The 22045-nt window shown below is 43.6% G+C and overlaps 1 protein-coding gene across 3 annotated transcripts in view; it reads right to left on the reverse strand.

The window, feature by feature from the left end:
* Ano3 (anoctamin 3) overlaps positions 1-22045 on the reverse strand; it is a 350025-nt gene that overhangs the window by 268411 nt on the left and 59569 nt on the right. The gene's annotated exons all lie outside the window — the stretch shown is intronic.

Here is a 22045-nt window from a genome sequence, read left to right on the forward strand (position 1 = left end):
GTCCTCTCCCTTGACTTGAATGTACTTATCCCATGGTTCTTCGCATTTTCTGAAGTGTTTCCAGGAGTCTCCTTCCATGAGTGTCTGCAGTTGCACTGTTGCGGCTGCCACTATGTCCTGAATCACTCAAAATGTTTAACATTCAAGATCACTTTAACTCTGAAGAAGAGGCAGACATCGCACAGTGTCAGAGTCAGAAATTTAGGTGCATGAGGACACACCGTGATGTTTTCATTTGACAAAAATTTCTCTAAACATTTAATCGACAAAGGATGATCATAAAATGCAGTGAAGGTTTAAATGAAACATATTAGTACCATAAAAATCACATTGCCCTTAGTCTTCCTCAAAATACTTCCCTCATTTCGAATGCACTTTCCCAGATATTTTTACAATGCATTATTTAACTGCAATGTTTTCATTTAATTTAAAGATTTACTGTCTTTTTCAATCCCCCCTTGTTTATTCTCCTGGGATAAGCAATATTTTCTTAGACTATTCTATTCACCCTTTGCTAAGAGCTGTGACTTTTCCCTTGCTCAATCCCTGCTCGTTTTTGCACCTATACTAGGACACTGAAGTCCTCGAATATGACTTGCACTTCTTTATCTGTGAGATTTTCCCGTCCCATTGCCCGTGTCTAGAACACCTCATTTATCCACCATCTCTAGGAAGCCTACTCTTTCCTCTCAGTCCATCTGCAAAGAAAACTTTCCAAATGTCTCCACTGAAATGTAAAGACAGCACTGCAAAAGAGGCATTTATTCAGAAAAGTACATAAGCCTTAACAGACACCGCCTCAAAGGACATAGGAGAGAGGGCGTTATCACCACTCTGCCTTCACAACTGTGGGGAGAGTGAGGTCTCCAGCCTGAGTTATTTCTTCTGCAGAAAAAGGAACAATAAGTGCCATAGCATGTTGGGGATATTTGGAGTCAGCACATATTATTTAGTTTTTGTAGAAGTTAAGTTTCTGGCATAAATCCTTGTTTATAGTAAGTATCCAGGAAGTGGTAGCAATCAATAACTTCATATGTCCCTAATTTCAGCACTTTCTTCATTTATGTGCCTTCAGCATTGGACACCTGAATTCCAAAAGGTGGACAAAACAATGTTGAACTACTTTCTACAACCCTATCCTTGATTTTACATATTTGACTATGCACCTTGAACTTATCAGGCTTCTTTATTTTATTTCAATGAAAGTTGACAGATCTTATTCAATTAATATTTTATAGAGGTAATCCTACATTTTAGGTAGTATGCCAACTGAATAAAATTAGTTCTATACTGTGATAGGACAACCTATTTTTAGACAGGATCTCACTATGTAGTTCAGGCTGGCCTTGAACTTACTACACCATCCAGGCTGGCTTCAAACTCGGAGCCCATAATTCTGCCTCAGTCTCCCAAGCGGAGGGATTACAGGTGTGTATCACCACACCCAGCAGGAGGGAAGCACTGCTTTGTAATATAGTTATCATTTGGACTCTGATTCTGGAATGTACTTACAATGTATACACTTGAGGAGATCACCGCGTAAATACATAATAAAGCAGTCTACTGTGTAAAAGTAGAGTCGGTTTTATAAGAGTAGAGTTATCCTGTACTGTATTGTATAAGACACCTTTAAATGTCAGTTTGCGAAAGAGAAGCTAGAGACTAGCTTATCCAACCCTTCTTCCTTCACAGAGAAGTGAACTGAGACCCTGGGTTTGTCACAAGCTCAGACGGATGTGTTCGTCTTGACGGCCACAGAGCAGAACCTTGATCTCATCATTCTCTTTTGCTCGCCACTGCTGTCGTGTCACAGAAATACACTTATATTTGCTAATCAGCCTCTTGAGGAAACAGATGAAGTGATTTGGGGGAGACAGAAACTGATGTTCCGGGTGAGGATGGCGGCCGGTAAAGTGTGAGCTGAACTTCCAACCTACAAGGAATTTGAGTAGACTGTTGGGTGGGGAGATCAGCTCAGCTGTGGGAAATGATGAGTAAAAGCGCAGGGAGAGAATAGCCAAAAGAGCTGTGAAGAGGAAGACAAGAAGGTGAAGTTGGAGCAGCCTGTTTGCAAGACTCCAGATGAGCAAATACAGGGCATGTGGTGATCACAGGAAAATTAGAAATGCATAGTTCAATTCAGTCATGCAGCAGGCAACAAAACTGGGTCATTGGTGTCTTCTGTTAAACCATGAACTATATCAGAAAATATTGAAAAGATGCTGTGTGCATTGAAAGTAAGTTTGAGGATGATTAATGTGATAATTATGTGCAGATGGCTCTGAGAGTCATGGTACCGGGCTCCGTGCACCCTCCAGGAGTCCGGAAAGATAGACTGAAGCTCTAATAAAGCTTTCAGCAGTGGAAAACAGGATATATGAGCAATACTACAAAAAATTTAGCATTTCAGAGTTGGCCACAGAGTCAGTAAAGAGGACAGATGGAGAAAGGAAGACTCCATAATTCATGTTTCAGCCTCAGGAGTTTTGATACATGTTTTCCTTTGGGCAAGTTAGGGATGCAGGGAAGAAATCCAGGCAGGTAAGAGAGGTGAGGGACTAGTAATTGCCAACTTTGGCTCGAGTTTGGGACAGTACAGACAGGGATTCAGGACCTGAAACAGAGGCTATGGCAGGATCTGTAGATCAAGACGCTATGCAAAGATGAGCTTTGAACCTACATAATAAACAATTAAAAGAGAAGAATAGGGTAAACATAATATGCGGCAGGCAGATTCTTCTATTTTTTAATTTTTTTTTTAGATAGGGTCTGACTATGTAGTTGAGACTGAACTGGGACTCACTATGTAGCCCAGGCTGGTCTCAAACTCATAGTGATCCTCCTGCCTCAGCCTCCTGAGTGCTGGGAATACAGGATACAGGAACATAATAAACAATTAAAAGAGAAGAATAGGGTAAACATAATATGCGGCAGGCAGATTCTTCTATTTTTTAATTTTTTTTTTAGATAGGGTCTGACTATGTAGTTGAGACTGAACTGGGACTCACTATGTAGCCCAGGCTGGTCTCAAACTCATAGTGATCCTCCTGCCTCAGCCTCCTGAGTGCTGGGAATACAGGCATGCGCCATCACACCCACCTGGGCCTGCAGACTCTTAGTCACTAGCCACAAATAATCAGCAGAAGCAGGAAGAGAAACCAATGAAATAGCAAAAGCCATAATGCAGGTATTTGGGGGGCATATGATACTTTTCAGTCTACCCTGGGAGAATGCAGGGTCCTGTGTGCAGTTAAAGAGGTCTTCACTATGTCCATGTGCTTCTCTTTCAAAATATTTCTGGGCCACGATGCATATTTCACAAAGCAACTGTTCTTGCAGGAAAAGAGATTTATAGAAAGACTGAGTTGCATAATACTAGTTCATCCTGAGAAACACAAAAGTGAATTGAAATATTTCATTCAAATGTAGGTTTCTTACCTGGGCAGCAGAGTGAGAGCCCATTGTAAGAAGCAACAACCACCAGAAAAACAAACAAAAAGTGGATTTCTGAGGAGGATTATTTCTAGGTTACTTGATGAATATTATGAAATTTGCTATTCATTTAAACACCCTTCATCAGAATTCAAAGCAAAAATTGGGTTTATCATTTGTTCAGTTGAATATCCTACAGAATTCTGGTCAAAATCCCCCTCACAAATTAGCAAATTTGGATATCAGTATCATTGGAGCAGCTGTATACATCTTTGAATGAGGTTTGGGAGGAAAGGATGTCAGATATCAAAAGCTAAAGCTTTTCAAGGTGGTCTCCAATCACTCAATGACTCAATGAGTAATCATCTTTATATCAGACTTAATCTGAATCACACCACCTGTTATGCTAATACAAAATGTCACACGCAATTGATATTTTCAATTGGGATCAAAGTTTGTGCACAGTATTATTTTGTTGCTGTCATTTCTATTTTTTCTTCTCAGAGTGATGAATTAGCTCAGATTGAAATCAAATAATTGATAACTTAGAAGAATTCACTTTTTCTTAAGTCATGTAGCTGTAAAATGGAAGAAATGAACTAGGTGGTCCAATGAACTTCTCTTTTTACAAAGAAATTACATATCTTTGAAGTTATTGATTTGGGGCAGTAAAATGTCTCATCAAATATTCTGCTACTGAATCAGTAACAAAATTGTAATACAGATATAGCTATGGGATATGCAGTATGGGTGTGAGTAGAGCATTGAATTAAATAAATGCTTTTAAAAAGTAATTCTGGGGGAGTTTAAAAACAAATTTAGATATAGACACATAGTAAGTGAAAAATATTAGAAAACGTAAGACAGCAAAATTCCCTCTTTAAGGTGGAACATTCTGGCCTGCCTAGAAAAGAGCTGAACAGGCAGCTGAACAGGCACACAAGTTTAAGCCAGAGTCCGGCCACACCATCAGTCACAGCCAAGGGCCTGCCTGGAAAAGAACTAGACAGACGCACAAGCAACAGCCAGAGCCTCACTCTGATTAAGTGCATGGAGACCCTAGTCAGAATCCTGCACAGATAACAGGAACTGGGGGCACAGCCCCCAGCCCAAGGCCCTCCCAGAGAAAGGATACCTAGGGGCCCAGTGTGAGTCACACCTAGATAACGTCTCAAGTATGAACAGGCCCCAGCCAGAAGCCCCAGCCGGAAGTCCCCCCAGACAACAGGTCATCTCATGACCCAGAAGGCCACCATTGTGAACCCAGGAATTGGTGTACTGGTGAGCAGCAGAGTAAAGGCTGCTAGGTAGCTTGCTGAGTATTGAAGACCACTGGGTGAGCAAAAAGTCACCTCAACAAAGGCACAGCAGGCCGCATCTACTGAAATGAGAAGACATGTAAATAAGTCTCAAACCAGACTTCCAGACCACCTAAGGCAACCCCAAAGGGCAATGAGATGGAACAATCTGATAGTCAACCACCTGGACTCCCTGAACTGGCAACGAAAGGGGACCTGCAAAAATTAAATCAGAAATACTTTCTCCAATCTGGAATGAACTTAACAGGTGGTTACAGAGTGTTCCACTCCACAAAAATCAGAATACACTTTCTTTTCAGCTGCACATAGGTCCTTCTCTAAAACAGACCACATACTTGTCCATAGAAGATTTTCAAGTAAGTGCAAAAGAATTCAAGTTATCCTCTGTATGTTATAAGACCATAGTGTGATGAAATTGGCAATCAATAGCAAAAGAAACTGAAAGAATTTCATAAACACATGGAAATTGAACAACACACTCCTGAATAACCAATGAGCTCCAGAGTAAATTAAAGAAGAAATCAGACAGTTACTACAATTAAATGATAATGACAACACAGCATTTTGGAATCGACGGGACACAATGAAAGCAGTCTTACAGGGAAATTCATAGCAGTGGATACTCACATTAGGAAAACAGAGTGAGCTCAAGTATACCATCTGATGCTGACCCTCAAGCTTCTAAAAAAGGGAGCGCAAGACAAACTCAAACCTCATACAAGGAAGGAAATTATAAAGATACGGGCAGAAATCAATTCAATTGAGACTAAGAGAACAATACAAAAAAATCAACATAGCCAAGAGGTGGTTCTTTGAAAGAATAAGCAAAATTGACAAACCCTTAGCCAAATTTACCCAAAAAAGGAAAGAAAAGGCCCACATCTATGCAACTAGGAATGAGAAGGGAGAAATTACAACAAACCCACCAGAAATCCAGAGGATCATCAAAACCTATTTTGAGAACATATACTCCAATAACATGGAAAATACAGAAGAAATGGACAGATTCCTAGATATGTATGAATTACAAAAGTTGAACAAAGATGACCTACAAATTCTAAATAATCCAATATCAATCAATGAAATTGAAAACATAATTAAAAACTTACCAATGAAGAAAAGCCTAGGTCCTGCTGGCTTCACTACTGAATTCTACAAGACATTTAGAGAGGAACTACCGCCACTACTATTTAAACTCTTCAATGAAATTGAAAGGGAAGCAATACTCCTGAATTCATTTCTGGAAGCAAGCATCACCTGGATCCCCAAAGCAGAGAAAGACCCAAATGAAAAAGAAAACTATAGGCCAATATCACTAATGAGCATAGATGTAAAAATACTTAATAAGATACTGGCAAATATAATGCAGAAGATCATCAAGAAGATCATACACCCTGACCAAGTGGGGATTCAACCCAGGGATGCAGGGATGGTTCAATATATGCAAATCAGTAAATGTAATACACCATATTAATAAAGCCAAGGACCAAAACCGTATGACCATCTCAGTAGATGCACAAAAAGCATTTGACCAAATCCAATATGCATTTATGATATAACCCACCAAAAAATTGGAATAGATGGTCTCTACCTCAATGTGATAAAAATCAATCTATGAAAAACTAACAGCCGATATCAAACTAAATGGTCATAAAATTGAAATTCTTCATGCTAAAAACAGGCACAAGACAAGGATGTCCACTATAACCATTCCTATTCAATATAGTTCTGGAAACATTATCCAAAACAATTAGACAAGAGAAGAAAACAAAAGAAATAAAGACAGGAAATGAAGAAGTCAAATTATCATTGATTGCAGATGACGTGATACTCTATATAGAAGACCCCAAGAACTTAACCAAAAGTCTTCTCAAATTAATAACCTAATTCAGTACAGTAACTGGATGCAATAACAACACACAGATATCAAAAGCTTTCCTGTGCATGGAGAACAGACTCACTGAGAGAGAAACAGGGCAATTAGTTCCTTTCAAAATAGCATCTAAAAAAATTGTAATACCTAGGAATCAACCTAACAATAGAAATCAAAGGTCTCTACTCTGAAAACTACAGTACTACTGAAGAAGATATCAGAAAATGAAAAGACACTCCTTGCTCCTGGATAGGAAGAATCAACATAATGAAAATGGCCATACTGCCAAAACTGTTATATAGATTCAATGCAATCCCAATCGAAATTTCAACAACATACTTCACGGACATTGAGAAAACAATCCAAAATTCATTTGCAACATGAAGAGACCTAGAATAGCAAAAGCAATTCTAGGCAGTAAAGACAAGGTAGTAAGTATCACAATCCCCAACTTGAAAATATACTACAAAGCTACTGTGATAAAAACAGTATGGTACTAACAAAGAAACAGACCTGCGGACCAGTGGAACAGATAAGAAGATGTAGAAACAAGTCCAGGCACACTCAGCCACCTCATCTTCAACAAGGCAGTCAAACAACCTCACCGGAGGAAAGATAGCCTCTTTGATAAATGGTGCTGGAAAAACTGGGTTTCAATTTACCAAACATTAGAAGTAGACCTGTATCTCTCACTGTGCACTAAACTAATATCCAAGTGAATTAAAGATCTAAATATTAAAATAGAAACAATAAACTGTCTGGAAGAAAGTTTAGGTGGAACTCTTGAAGGCACTGGTGTATGAAAAGATTTTATGAACAAAACCTCAGCTGCCAGTGAACTAGCACAATCAACAAGTGGGATGTCTTCTTATTAAAAAGCTTCTGCACTGTGAGAGAAATGACCAACAATGTGAAGAGACAACACACAATGTGGGAGAAAATTTTCACCAGCTCATTCTCTAGAATTTATAAGGAACTTGAAAAAAAAATAAGACCTCCCAAATTTAAAGACCCCATCCAAAAATGGGCATCTGAAATGAACAGACATTTCTCAGACAAAAAAGTAGCAATAGCAAACAGACATTATGAAAAGATGTTCAACATCACCGGTCATTTGAGAGATGCAAATGAAAACAATACTGAGATTCCACCTCACCCCAGAAACGATGGCTCCTATCATGAAATCAACCAATAACAAATGCTGGCGGGGCTGTGGGGAAAGGGCAACCCTGTTCTGCTGATGGGAGTGCAGACTGGCGCAGCCACTGTGGAAATCAATATGGAGATGCCTCAAAGAGCTAGGATTAGAGGTTCCATTTGACCCAAGTGTTCCCCTGCAGGGTATCTTTCCCAAAGAATCAAAAGTATCATATCACAGGGATATATGTGCACCTATGTTCATAGCAGCATAATTCGTGACAGCTCAAACTTGGAAGTAGCCCAATTGCCCAATGGGATCCTCGATAAAGAAAATGTGTCTGTGTTTATAAAATGGAGTACTATTCAGCCATAAAGAATGAGAAACTATAGACATTTATAGCTAAATGGATGCACATTGAGGCCATACTCTTAAGTGAAATAAATAGGATACATGTGTAAATACTTAATAGTTTCTCTAGTGTGAGAAACTGAAAGTGTAAATAAGGACTAAAAGGTATAATAGATAATGTGAAATAGGAAGAAAAAGGAAAAGGGGAAGGGAAGTGGGAAGGGTAGGGGAAAAGAAGGGAATGTTATTAATATGAGAAAAAGCAAAAATGTAAACAAAGTCTCTGTAGATAGCTAGGGGTGGAGGGGTTGATGGAAAGGCAGGGGAATGGGGAAAAAGAACAAAGATGCATTATGGAATGGTGCAAATCTCCAAGGATGAATGTTATTGCATTTTTACCTTAAATGTACCAATAAAATAATTTAAAACCAATTTTAAAGGTGGGGCATTTTGAAGAGACAAAGAAAGAGCACAAGCTAGTTGTGCTCAGAGAGAGCAGTGTATGATATGTGCAACTATTGTATTGAAAGTTAAATACTACACACAGGCATAGAGGCTTATAAAGCATGAAGGAAACAACAACTAAAAGCTAGGTATGGTTTGTTTCTGTTTATCAATCGGAAGAGGTCAGCAACTACGCCCAGCAACTCCAGGCCTCAGCAATGACCCAGAAGGGACAGGACAAAACAGAACATGATGTTAGGAGGCCAGAGAGATAACGTCAACATTTAGAATAGATTTTTTCACGGTTAAGCTTAACTGTCAACTTGGGTGTCTTGGGAGCCACCTAGAAGAATAGGAGCCTGGATGTCTGGGTGCAGCATAGAGATGGGACCTTAGGCTCCTATTAGTCCAGGCTTCTGCTCAGGCACTACATCCTTGTTCTGCTTTCTGGCTGCATGAACTCGGCAGCTTTTCTGCCTCGCACCCTTCCACCATGATGTTCCTTCCTGGGAGCCTACTTGGCATGGACTGAATCCTCTGAAACCATAAAATCTGTCCTTTCAATTGTAGGCATCGGTTATTTTATCTGCTAAAGAAAAAGACGTGCAATACAGAGTTATAATGAGTGTACTCTTTTCCTTATCGTCTACCCACAGTCCTACAAAAGGAGAAACCTATTCTAAAATATTAAAAATCCAATCTTAAAATTGGGTGGAAGAGGAAACCAAGAAGTGATTGACTTGAATCGCACACTTCAGCATGCATTTAATGGTTGAAAGGGCAGAGCTGCACCTCTTCACTATGGCCCGGTGATATTATGTGAAACCTTCTTACTAAGCATCATAGAGAGGCTCGCCTACACCCGTCATTCTTGAGTGGACTTTAGCACATCATTCAAGTCACTAAGCACAAGGCTAGATGACATACTGGCTGCATTCCCCAAGGAAATTATATGACAACATTAAAATTGCATAAATGTGAAAAGTACTAATCCTCACTGTGAAAGAAAAGAAGCCAGAAGAACATGGCCCCGGGACAGCTAAATTCGACTGTCGCCTCTTTGCTGTGGAGGCTACACTGCTGGTGGTGTCACTGTGAGAGATGTCGTAATTACAGGAATACACGTACATGACCATAGGAAAGCTGCCAGCAAATGTTACAGGAATATCGAAGTTACTGAGCTCCACTCGGTAGGATTTCAGACTTGTTATTTTCCGCTCCGACCTTTCAGTGCATCCCAACACGTTCACCTTGTCATCTGTGCCATTTCTCTAATTGCTGATACAAAGAAGTGTTTTGAAAGTACAACAGTATCTGTTTACAGGTCTTAATTGTATTCACTGAAATAAACAGAAGCAGCCTTCTGAGCCCGTCCCTCTTCTTTCCCACTTTCTGCTGAATTTGCTCTGCGCAGGGACCGCATCTGTATCCGGAGACTCCCTCCTCGCTTCTCCCAGCTGGGGTAACTTTCCGCAGAGTTCTCTGTGGCAGGCACAATGACCGGCAGGCACACTGGCTGGATCTTGGCAGCTGCCTCCTCAGACTCTGCCTGGCACCGGGGGCCTAGAAAGGCTGCACATCAATCTCTCTTCCCTGTCGCCGTGCACATCCTTCTGAGAGATGGGACTCTCCGTATTACAGGGTCTAGGGTTCAAAGAGGATATGGCAAAGATGTACATCACACTCGCCTTGACCCTGCTTGTCCTTGGAGGCTGCATTCCCAGGGAGAAAAATAGACTATTATCCATGGAATCTGAGGGTCTTCTTTTGTTGAATTTTTCTTTCTCTAACCTCCCCCTCCCCCATTCCTCATGCAACATAGAATGTTTATGCTGCATAGAACTGAAAACAAAGTTAAACTCAGGATCTTTGGTGGGAATTGCATCAGTGTAGCTGCCTTATGGGAAGCAAGCATACTGGGAAAGGGCTGTTAGTGGCCACCGAGGTCCCCGCAGCCTGAGTTTAGATAGACACCTTCACTTTTGTGTACTATAAAGACCAAGTTTTCAGGTCAAGGTGGGCTCCATGCCCCTTACCCAAAATAGAGTGAATGCAAAAGTTCCTTTCTGTAAAATTCCATTCTATGTGACAGTCTCTCTGTGTTTCTGTTCCTCTTTTAAGGGCAAGTTATCCTAGGGCATCTCCACCCTGTTTCTGTTCCTCTTTTAAGATTCCAAGATGAATCCTTTTCTGTTCGATTTAATTAATATAGGAATTAGTCAGAGCTGACATAGGTAGCCATCTGCTGATATCCTGGCTTGCAAAATCAGATGATCTAATAAAAAGAGGAATTGATTCTGCGAATGTAGGCATTCCGTAATTTTCCAATAAGTGCCCTCCCGGTGCCCCTTGAATATCCAATGAAATGTAAAAGCCCTCCCAGTGTCCCTCAATTATCCAGTGATAAGCGAGAGCTAAAAATAGAAACTATATAAGCAAGAAGTTTCCTTAATCCTATACAAACCCGCTTCCAAAATGGATCTGGGCTCTCAGTCTGAAGCCGCTGTGATGGTGACACCCAAGAGTTCAGGCTCGAGCTTGCAGCAAACTCCTCTTGCAGTTGCATCGGACCTGACTCCTTGGTGGTCTTTGGGGACTTCGCGACTTGGGCACAACAGTACCACACAGCTAGGAGCTGTGACTTTAAGGAAATTCAAACCATTGTTGCGGTCCATTTCTCTCATGTTGTAAACCCAAGAGAACACATTATTCAATTGAAACTACAAGGCAAAGAAGTCAGAAGCACAACACTAATTTAGGTATTTGGGTTTTTAATTCCAAATGGAAATTAGAAAGAAATGTTAATGATAACAATTTGCAATTCTGGATTTTCCACGGGACCACTAGCTTATGAAACAGGTTACAAAAGGCAATTAAGAAAGTATCCAGGCAACAGTGGTGCCGTTACCCTAACGATAATGTGGGGGTATTGTGCAGGGATAGGTCTCTTCGGCTTCATGACAGAAGTGCAGTTGGGCACCTGCCCGGAGTCAGCAGCACCTGTTTCCCGACCCTGTTCTCCTGAGAACAGAAGGGCACCAACAGAGGAAGCTCCTGGCTCTTTGTCCCTACAGGGCTGCCAACACCTGAGCACAAGCTTCACCCCAGCCAGATCTGAAAACAGGCAGAGTCTGGTCATGGTCTGCCTCCTAGGAAACTGTTCAGGTGAGGTCTGCTGGGGAAATTCTGTGGATATTACTGTGTGGAGTCCGGTGTACCCCGGGCCATCCTTTCTCTCTGGCCTTCAGTTTTCCAATCTGTAGTGCAAGAAAAAGGACTGATTTCTAAATATCTTTGCAATTTTGTCATAGTTGGTTATGGTGGCGAGGGTGTGATGCCTTTGGCCCTCTTTTTGTTCATTTTACCATCAACTTCACTGTTCAAGAGAAAGGGGCCCAAGAGGAAGAAAAAGTAGCAATTACCTTACAGTCTTTGTATTATTATTTTTTTAAAAGACCATCTCAGCTATAGTTTTGACATGAACATCAGAATTGGAAAGAGGGTTTTGATGTGTCTAGAGGAGATAGAAAAGAAATTCTTCTTATTAAATATGAGGAGTGTGTATGTGTGTGTGTGCGTGTGTGTGGACACATTACACTTCCTCACTCATTCCTGGGCAGTTAAACTAAAACTGGAGGAGGGAAAAGCCAGTATGAAGTTCAGCGCTCCTCAAACTCATAGCACTAACTTTCTGTGGGGCCTCAGTATCACTTGTCATTCAAACATGCGTTTCCCTGGAGCACAGATTCTCTCATTCTCCCAGGAGTCTCTCCGTCCTGTATTCCCCCACCTCCTTCAATTCCTCACTCTCAGTTGCGTTTGCTTCCTGTTTCACTGCAAAGATGGCATCAATACGAAGCACACACAGCTCCTCCTCACTTCCTGGCATCCTGCCCGAGGAGGAATCCTAACTTCGAGACTCAGACTTTCCACACAGTCTCTCACCCCGACCAGGGCCACCTCTGCTACTTGTGTAGGAGTTTTCATCCTTGTCCCTGACTCTAGGGCATCCGCCACACTCTGTCCCCACAGAATCAAATCGAGCCTCTGCTGTGTCTCCTTGATGTATCAAGATATGCCCTGAATCTAATCCCTTGTCAATGCTGCCACTACCACCCCTATCGCAAATGTCGATGTGACTTCAGAATGAGGTGACCTGGGCCCAGTGACTTTAAAATGAAAGCCAGTTAAAATGACTCCTTTCTCGGAAGCTGCCATGAATGAAGTCCCATTTCACTCAGACTAAGAGCCCAGGTCCTCGAGATCCTTGCGTGAAAGCGAGCCCCGCAGAGCCGGGTGCAGTGGTGTCTGACACTGCAGAGAGCAGAACGCAACAGTGTCAGGAGTAATCTTGCCAGCTTCCTCACGCTTCTGGTCGGAGGGGCTCTGAGGGACCACACTCCTGATCTCTCTTCCCCAGGGGAAATCCTAGTTTATGGGGATTACCTGATTCGCTATTTTGGGAAATGTAGAGGTGGAATGCTCGGCCCGGCCGTTTCTTCTTTCCTTTCTGTTTCGTCGTGTTCTCGGACTCAGGGCAGTGTCCGCACTGGTGGGGAGCGTCCGACATTCAGAACAAGGCGAGGAAATTAGCCGAGCTCATTTGGCCTCAAATCCGGCCTGTCCTCCTAGCCGTCGTCACGCACAGGGCAGCTCTTCATCTCCAGTACTCAGTCGCTGCTTTTCTGTTTCTCAGTCTTTCAGAGTCCGGGCACGGCGGAGAGGGAGGACACCTATTGAGCTTGTTAAAGCCCCACAGGTTAAGCCCTGAGATGCCTGTTCCTCTGCGCTCCACGTTTGCAGGAGGATGTAGGCAGAACTGGGCTCTGGGTCAGAACTCTCGGGCTTCTGATACTGTGTTTGTGGCTCACTGATCTAACTGCTCTCGGTCTGCTGTCCTGGGACCGCCCAGTTGCGTGAATAATGACTTCACGGCCCTGCTATGAGCTGTGAAGTAAAAGATATGCACAGAGTTCTACAGGGCCAAGTACAAGAGCATACTCAGAATCAGTGACTGCTTTCCCTTTTGTATCTATAACCCACTGAAAAAATGACTTATATCAACCAGAACATATTGTTTACAGATGAAAAAATGACTGAGCGGGGTAAACAGCATTTGGCAAGAAATAACCAGCCTGTTATTTTGGGGGGAAGGCAAAATAAATTATCCTCTTGCAAAGCTCAAGTCGACTTCTGAAGAAAACAAGGGCCCCAGTGCATCTGTCCTAAACGTCTGCGGTGGCTGATGTGAGTGGATGAAGGCGGCCCTGGATCACCCATCCTTCCGCCCGTGTTCTGCTTGGTCGCAAGTGTGGATGCGTCCTGCCGGCCTGTCCTGTGTCTTTAGACAACAAGTCCACAGAGTCCCTCCACACGGGAGCGGTGACACTCACCAGTTATCTCTGAGGTTGGCAGAAATGTTCACCGCGAACAAAGCCTTATAGACCATAGTTGAAAATGATCCATATAGATGTTAATACACTAAAAATGAGATAGAAGGCAATACTTAAATGCAAGGGGATAAAAAAAAATCAGCGCACAGGCAGATGTAGAGAAGTCAGCACAACTGCGGATATGTGGTGCGGAGATGGGAGGGCATAAATAAACTCTCCGTGGTTGATGTTTTTAACGGGAGGGTTCAACCTCCTAAGTTAGTTCCTAAAACATATCTTGTATGTGTTGGGATCATTGTGATGTTCAGAGCCATTCGATAAAGGATATGCTTGCTGTCTTGCCTGACTCCCTCCCTGTGGAGTTGACCTGCGTGAATTTTTGAGCAACTCTCAGCTGCAGTTGCCCTAGACGGTGTTAGGGATTCTAAATAATATTTAAGTGTCCCAGTTTGGAGTTTTGGATATTCCAGGGCTCAGAGCAAGACCTAATTCATGGAACTTGAAAGCTAATGATATTTATCATGGTAAAAGCTGGCTCCTTCATTACTAGGCCAAATATGAAAACCTTTTCAAAGGCTGAGGCCCTACTGGTTTTGAAAATGTGTTTTCCAAATCAGTTTCTTTGTTACTGTTTATCAATGATGATCACTCACTCCATTGAGATCTCACAGAAGCACGTGCAAGTGTTCACCTACAGAATGATTTTCTTCCATGCAATACAAAATAGAAAGAAACACTTCCCTTAGCTCATAGCCCTGAGTCGAAGGGAGACTTTGTGCCTTGTGGTGAAACTAAACTCAGGTTAGTACAGGTAACCAACTGGTGTACCTGGGAGACCCTACCTTGAGATCTTATTACCTTCCTCTGTCTGTAATATTGGGGAGAGGGAGGTAGGCTTGAGTGCTTTTGATTATGTATGTTGTTCAGTGCTGAGTGCCAGTTACACGAAAGGGAAAGTCAACTAGCCTAGGTCCTGAAATAGCCCAAGCGTTTAATATAGACCTTTCCTCATTTCTTATTTTAGAAATGTTTTTCTTCTGGAACTCATAGGTAATTTCTAAATGGCCCAAGGCAGTAGGGTTTTTATAAACTCACAATTACAATGAAATGACTGGTTTTAGGTATCAAGACCATTTTTATGTATAAAATCACTTGCCAAAGGAAGAAAAAAAATGCATTGCCATCCACTGCCAATTTATTACAAAGACTATGAAATTAATTTGTCTTCATTTCTTCATTTTTTCTTTAAAGGAAAGCCACAGCAATCAACAGCAGCTGAACAACTGTGTGTTTTTTCAGGCTGTGGTGGCCTTTATGTTTCCAGCGAGCACTGGAGGGTGCTTATTAGAAGAGAATTTCCAGGCTCATGGATAAAGGCAGAGTGATACTGTTGGAACCAGCTTGAGAGAAAAAGTCCATGCAGAGCACAGAATTCAGAAATGCAGTGGGAGGTGGGATCCAGGAGAGTTTTGATATAGCGTTGGTTAGACTCTGTTTTCTCAAGTTTATTTCTAAGCAATAGCATCTGCAAAATCAAATCCTAGAGACATAGTCAAACCCATCTTTAAGATGTTTAATCCAATTTATCATCTAGTGTAGCTAGGATGTATTTTATTTCACATCTGGAATGGATAACTTTTAACTGCCTTCATAGAAATATCAATAACACTTTAGCCATATAATATCCTTAAACTTACTGCTCTCTGTGAGTGTCTTGACTCAGAGGATTTTTGTTATCGATAAGTAATAACAGAGGCATAGTTAGAAGAAGGGTATGAAACAAAATGCGACAGAAGTAACAGGAATCGAAGGCTATCAGCTGCCCAAGACATTACTGGCTCTTATGGATTATGGCAAAAAAATTAAGAAAAAAGTTTTTAAAATGTTCTAACAGGGCTGGGGATGTTGCTCAGTGGCACCACACCTGCCTCACAAGCTCAAGGTCCTGAGTTTATTGTTTTGTTTTTGAGACAGGGTCTCACCATGTGGTCCAGACTGCCCTGGAATTCACTATTTAGCCCAGGTTGGTCTCACACTCACAGCAATCCTCCTGCCTCAGCCTCCCTAGTGCTGGGATTATAGGTGTGCGCCACCACACCCAGCTAAGGTCCTCAGTTTGATCCCCGGTAGCAACACACAAAACATAACAAACCACAACCAAACCAAAGTTTTAACATTTCAGAGAACAAGGAGAAGTCATACCAAGGAAAGTCTCAGGAAATCCTTCTCAGTGATGAATAAAGATGTTGTGCAGGCATCAGAATCAGAGCGAACAGTCGTGATTCTGTTCACCCCCCTGTGGGACCCTATAAAATGTGCTCAAAACCGCTGAGCTTGCCCACGTGCTTGGAGACTGGAAATGATGATCCCAAGGGTAACGCCATTCATGATATCGGAAACCATGCTCCCCTCTGATTTAGCCATTCCACAAATGTCTCAGTCCCGTTTTTTGTCACTGGGAAAACGGTACTTGACATTCACTACTTAAAGGGTGAAATGTCCACTGTGGCTCACAGTTCAGAAGTTTCAGGGCGCGCTGTCCCCGGGCTGTGTGCTCAGTGTGGCCGCCCCCTCCCAGCCTCCTGGTCCGCTCCCCTTCCTGGGGCCCTCAGGAGGGAGAGCTCCCGTCTGCGTCCCGGGAAGGCTGCATCACCGCATGAGGACTACCGGTCACGACGGGGGTGCGGGCGAGACGCTGGTGGGTCAGCGGAAGAGAGAGTCCGCAGAGGCTCCCCCGGGGCTCCCCCACCTGAGCCTTCTCTACTGCTTGGCCAAGTCCTGCCGTGGTCTTCGTGGTCAAGCACAGAGCAACTTGGACTTCGTAAGTGAAGGAAACGTGAGCACTGCCCCACCTGCCACTGACCACCTGCCGTGACACCTGAGGAGGTCCTGGCCTCCTTCATGTTCCCCGGCATGAACCAGCCACCCTCGAGTCTTGCCTTTCGGACTTGATGTAAACCCGCTGAAATACGCACAGATCCTGTTCACGCCGCACAGCAGCCCAGGGCTCGGTGCTCAGAGACCTTGCGTTTCCCCCTGTTTACACACTTTGTTAGCGCGTCAGCTCCTCGCTAAACATCTGAATATTTTCCTCCAGGCGTCAGGGGAAAAAATATCGATGCAGTTTTTCATAGGTTGTGGCGCAAAGCGAGCAGGTCTAAAACAAGGGGTCGGGGCTGTTCCCTGTTTATTCCGCCGCTCCGGGAGTTCTCCGGTGAGGTGAGTACTCCGGCCTCACGGTGGCACGTTCACGGCGGCTTCTATCGCCACCTCCTGGCGACTTGTGAAACTCACAGAACCGGGCTGCTCGGGACTGCGGAATTGCAATCTGGGATCTGAAAAGATAACAGGTGACTCCGATAAAAAAAGGTTTGGGAAACAGGGAGCTCCATCGGGGATTATCAGCGCTGGCTACACATTGGAAACTTCCGGGGAACTTAAAAAATTGACAAATGCGGGGTGTTTAATCCCGGCAATTTTGATTTAATTGTATGCCTATGCTTCTGAGATCTAAACAAGCTTTCCAAACGATTGTGCTCTGCAACCGGAATTCAGTAAACTAACAAGTTTCAGGTCTTTAAATCAAAAGCTTCCCTCTCGCGCTCTGAGTCGAACAGGGTTCTGATATGTCGCATACACATCTTCTGTGGATGAGTTTTCTTCTCTAGGTGTTGCTGCCACCTGTTGGTGTGGGGACCCTGGACTTCCTGCCCCGGTGGTGATTCTCAGCCCGTTTCCAGGAGGCTGAGGCAGGAGCCGTCTGTCAGGGTGGGTCGGAGCCTGCTCCCCATCCTGTGATGCCAGGAGGCCCCAGATGAAATCGCGAGGGCTTCTCAGGACTCAGCTGCTGTTCTCAGGTCTCCCAGGAGAGGGAGCTCACAGGCCCCGCCTCGGGATCCCGCTTCCGGCGGCTCCTGGGCTTGGGGGTGGACTAGCTCTTCGGCATCCGCGGGTGAAAGGGGCAGGGATTCCAGGGGCTCCCGCCGCACGGTTCCTGGGACCCACTCCAGCTGGCAGGGAAATGATGGCCTCGGTCTGCGTGTGCAGGGACCGCCCCGCCACTGCAGCCGTCGCCTTCCCGTGTGACTGCTAGGAAAAAGGGCCGGAAATCACTTTTACAGGGTGGCTTAACTGTCTGGGAAATACGGACTGAGAATTCGTGGAAAGTAAAAGCAATGACCGCACAGTGACTGATATCACCATAGAAATCCTTGGAGTCATGAAAGGGTTTTCTATCCAAGTCATCTAATATGCCTGGCTCACTGAAACATTTTGAGACTCCTCTTCCACCACCGTTCAGATTAGGCGCTTTCTTGCCAGTTATGCAAAGTATGAATTCCTTTCCCCCTTACATTTTCTTCCTCTAAAAGGTTTGTGATCAACATTCCAGGCTGCTGTGCAAAATGCGCGCACAATTTCCACATCAGAAATAAGCGAACTGTATTGGATTAAGTCTGTGAGTGACCAGTGAGGACTCACTTTGCCCCAGTTATCAGAACTATGCGTGAAACAAGCTGGGCACAGGGCTGTGGACCTGCGGTCCCAGGACTCCTTGGCTGAGGCAGGAGGATTGCAAGTTTTCGCCCCGCCTGGACCATTCAGCCACTTAGTGAGACCCTATGTCAAAATTTTTAGAAGACATTTTTTAATAAAGGAGGAAAGGAATGTGTTTCAGTGCACAGAACTTTGAGTCCATTTCCAGGACCCAAGCAAACAAATAACCATCCTCAACACAAAAGAAAAACCAGGACCATAAACCGCCAAAGAACCCTGAAATGCATGGTCGTGGCTCCCTCTGGCGGCCCTCACTGAACACTGCAGGCTTCAACCTGTTGCAGGACCCAGCTCACCCAAACTCACTGGCAGACAGAATGGCCCAGGGCGCATTTGTGAAGCGATAAATCCCGGAGGAAGCTGATTTAGATTCCTTCACCCGTGCACTGAAGAGGTCGCTGAAACTGTTTCACCTCCCCAACACGAGCACACCCACCTCTCAGAGCCGAGCCCTCCCTGCCTCCTCCGCTCCTCGCCAGCTCTGCGCATGGGCCGCAGGGGAGCTCAGACGCGTCACGCCTGCCTCGGGCCCTAAATCTCCCCAATGCACCGAGGACGCTCAGTCCAGCCACCCAGGCCGCCCTCCAGCTCCGGAAGGTCCCGGGGTTTGCAGGCGCCTTAGGGCCTCTGCGCCAGCTCTGCTTTCTTCCCCACCCCTCACTTCCCAACCGCCTCGCCATCTTGGCTCTTAGTCCTGGCTTGAAGAGCTGTGTGGGTTCCTGCGTCTACCTGTGGACTTTCGCTTCCTGGTCTTCCTTTGCACAGCTCTAGATGTTCTATCTTAATGGTTCTCTCGGGTTCCCCCGTTAGAAGGTAAGGCGTGGGTCTGCCGTTTTGACCCTTAGATGTCCAGCCCCGGAGAGCTGGTGCTGTTAGAGCTTTCTTGGTTGGGTAAATGACTAGCTGGAGTTTACTGTTACAAAATTAACAGGTACCAGGACCTTACTAAGTGACAATCCGTTTCTCTTTCTAGGAACACGATTGTGCGCTGAGTTCTGGATTCTAGTACCAATTATGAGTGACTATGCATGTTGTGCTATTTGTCAAGAGGTTTAAATAACCAGGAAAAGACGTGGTGTTTCTCAGCACCCCGCTGGCCGGCTGGCCCGGCCCGGGACCAGGTGTGGAGAGAGATTCCCGCACGCGGGAGCTATCTGAAGAAATGTGCACGGCCAGAGTAGCGAGTGTGAGGCACACACAAAATTATCTGAGAACAGTAATAGAAGGTAAGGCTGCCATTTTAGAGGAAACAATGATATCCCTTTCAGTAATTTTTTCTTTAGAAAATGTTGCAAAAAACCATTCAAGTAAAAAACATGCATTCCAACGGCAGGAAATGATATTGAAGAATCGTGATAAGCAGTTATTTCAGATTCATCTCCTTATTTTCTATTTTGTGGCATTTGTGGCTTACAGGACCATTTCAGATTTATAATTTGACCCAATTCTCTTTGAATTCAATTTCTTTCTTTTTGATTTTTTTGGTACCAGGGATCAAACTTGGGTCCTTGTGCTTGGCGAGGCAGGTGGCGGAACAACTGAGCTAAATCCCGAGCCCTGCATTCGATTTCTAACTCTGCTTGATTTTGTATTTTTTCTTCAAAGATTCCCCAATATCGAGTTTCTGAGGCACCCTGAAGATTGAATCTTCCTTGGTGCTTGGTTAAAATGTTACAGGACACAAAACCTTTTCAACAGGATTTATTGGAAATTTATTTTTTGTTTCCAATTTTCATGGCGATTTAAAGGAGGGTTTTTTTTGTTGTTGCTTTTTTGTTTGTTTGTTTGTTTTGTACCAGGAATTGAATTCGGGTCTTTGTGCTTGCAAGGCAGGCCACTGAACCGCTGAGCTAAATCCCCGGCCCCATGAAGGTGTTTCTTTTTAATGCTGCAAAGTGTCAATGCTAGGAGAGCTAGATTAGCATTCTTAATTAAAAACCTGTTATAGCACCTGCCTGGCAAGCACGGGGTCCTGAGTCCGATCCTTGGTACCAAAAGAAGTAAAAATAAATAAATAAATAAATAAATAAAAGCAAGTTATATTTCTCTGAATGGAATAAATATGCGGAATATAAGCTTTGAGGTCTTAAATTTTAGTGTACAGTAGAGATTTGTCTCTAAGTCTCCTAACAACCGTCAACACAACGAAGACAACCAAAGCACAGAAACAAGAATGGGGTGGTGGATTTGTGCTCCAAAGGAGAGCACGGATTACATTGATTTCTGGGTCTCAGTTTCATGCCCGACTCTGGCAGCTGGTGAAGAGGAGGAGGAGCATCAGGGAGCGGGCAGCAGCGTCAACTGGATTCTCAGGGAGACACTGCGAAGTGCGTTTCCAAAGTTTTTGGCTGGTATGTTCCAACGCAGGCTGACAGCAACTTGGCCAAGCAGAATTTGGGAAAAAGGAGCTTTAACAAAAATAATAGAACCCCGAGAACATCTTCACAGTTCTGGGTTGCTTATGGTAGTGCTAAAGCACAGGAGAGAGATCAGGTGCACACTGATAGTTTGTTTCCTTTCCTTGCCTTGCCTTGACTATCCTCCTCCTCCTCTTCCTCCTGCTCTCCCTCTCCCTCTCCCTCTCTCTCTCTCCCTCTCCCTCTCTACCCCCACCTCTTTCTTTCTTGCATAGAAGGACATGAATAGCAGCTCATTCCCAATTTCCAATACCCAGTTCCGCGGCTCTATGTGGATGCCCCACGTGTCTTAATGGCTTCATGAACCTTCATGAACTGATCAGGGTCTGGTTTCTTCCAGATAAAGACAAAGACCTCGATGAAGACATTTACCTGGCTGTGAAATCTGCCATCACTAGTCACAGATGAGGACACAGGACACGGGCACGGCTATGGCTCCTCAGGCAAAGTTCACAGGAAACTAAGAGCAGATAGCCCAACTCTTGCCTTTATAATTTCATGCACTCTTTTAATCAACAGAAATATATTATTCTGTCCTGAAAATATTACTATGATGACATGTATAAATAATTTTGCTGGCCCTTGTTTCCCTAAGGGAAACCACTACTGGTGATAACTATTCCTGATTAGATTTCTGGCAAATCTTATTTTCTCAAACATAAAATGTCTTAGTCTTTTAAAAGCAGGTATGAAGAAGCTCCTTTCTCTCAAGTTATCTGGGGTAGCTTGGTCAGCTTCTTAGCTAATAACAATTTACAAGAAAGCTCTGCCCAATATTAATTATTTCCTAATTTTTCTATTATCATGTGACGTTTGCATTGGTTCAGAAATACTATCTTATAGATAAATACAAGCCAGAAATGATTATGTCCCATTCCTTCTTTTCTTCTTTTCTGTCTTTAACACGAATTGAGTGTGTTCTATACCGTCTAAACTTGAAGCTGTCATGCCTGTCACATAAGGTCGGATACTTAGCTTTTCTGTATGTTCATTTCTTCCTCTGCAAAATGGAGATTCAGCACTGATTATTTCTTGCGGTTGCAATGAGCATGAAGAACTCTCTCTGCAAATACCTTGGGCACTGTTTGCTTGGCGCCTGGGCCGTTATTGTGACTTTCCGTGCT

This window comes from Fukomys damarensis, unplaced genomic scaffold, assembly GCF_012274545.1.
Source record: "Fukomys damarensis isolate Sample0158 unplaced genomic scaffold, DMR_v1.0_HiC HiC_scaffold_16, whole genome shotgun sequence".
In the NCBI taxonomy this organism is placed as follows: Eukaryota; Metazoa; Chordata; class Mammalia; order Rodentia; family Bathyergidae; genus Fukomys; species Fukomys damarensis.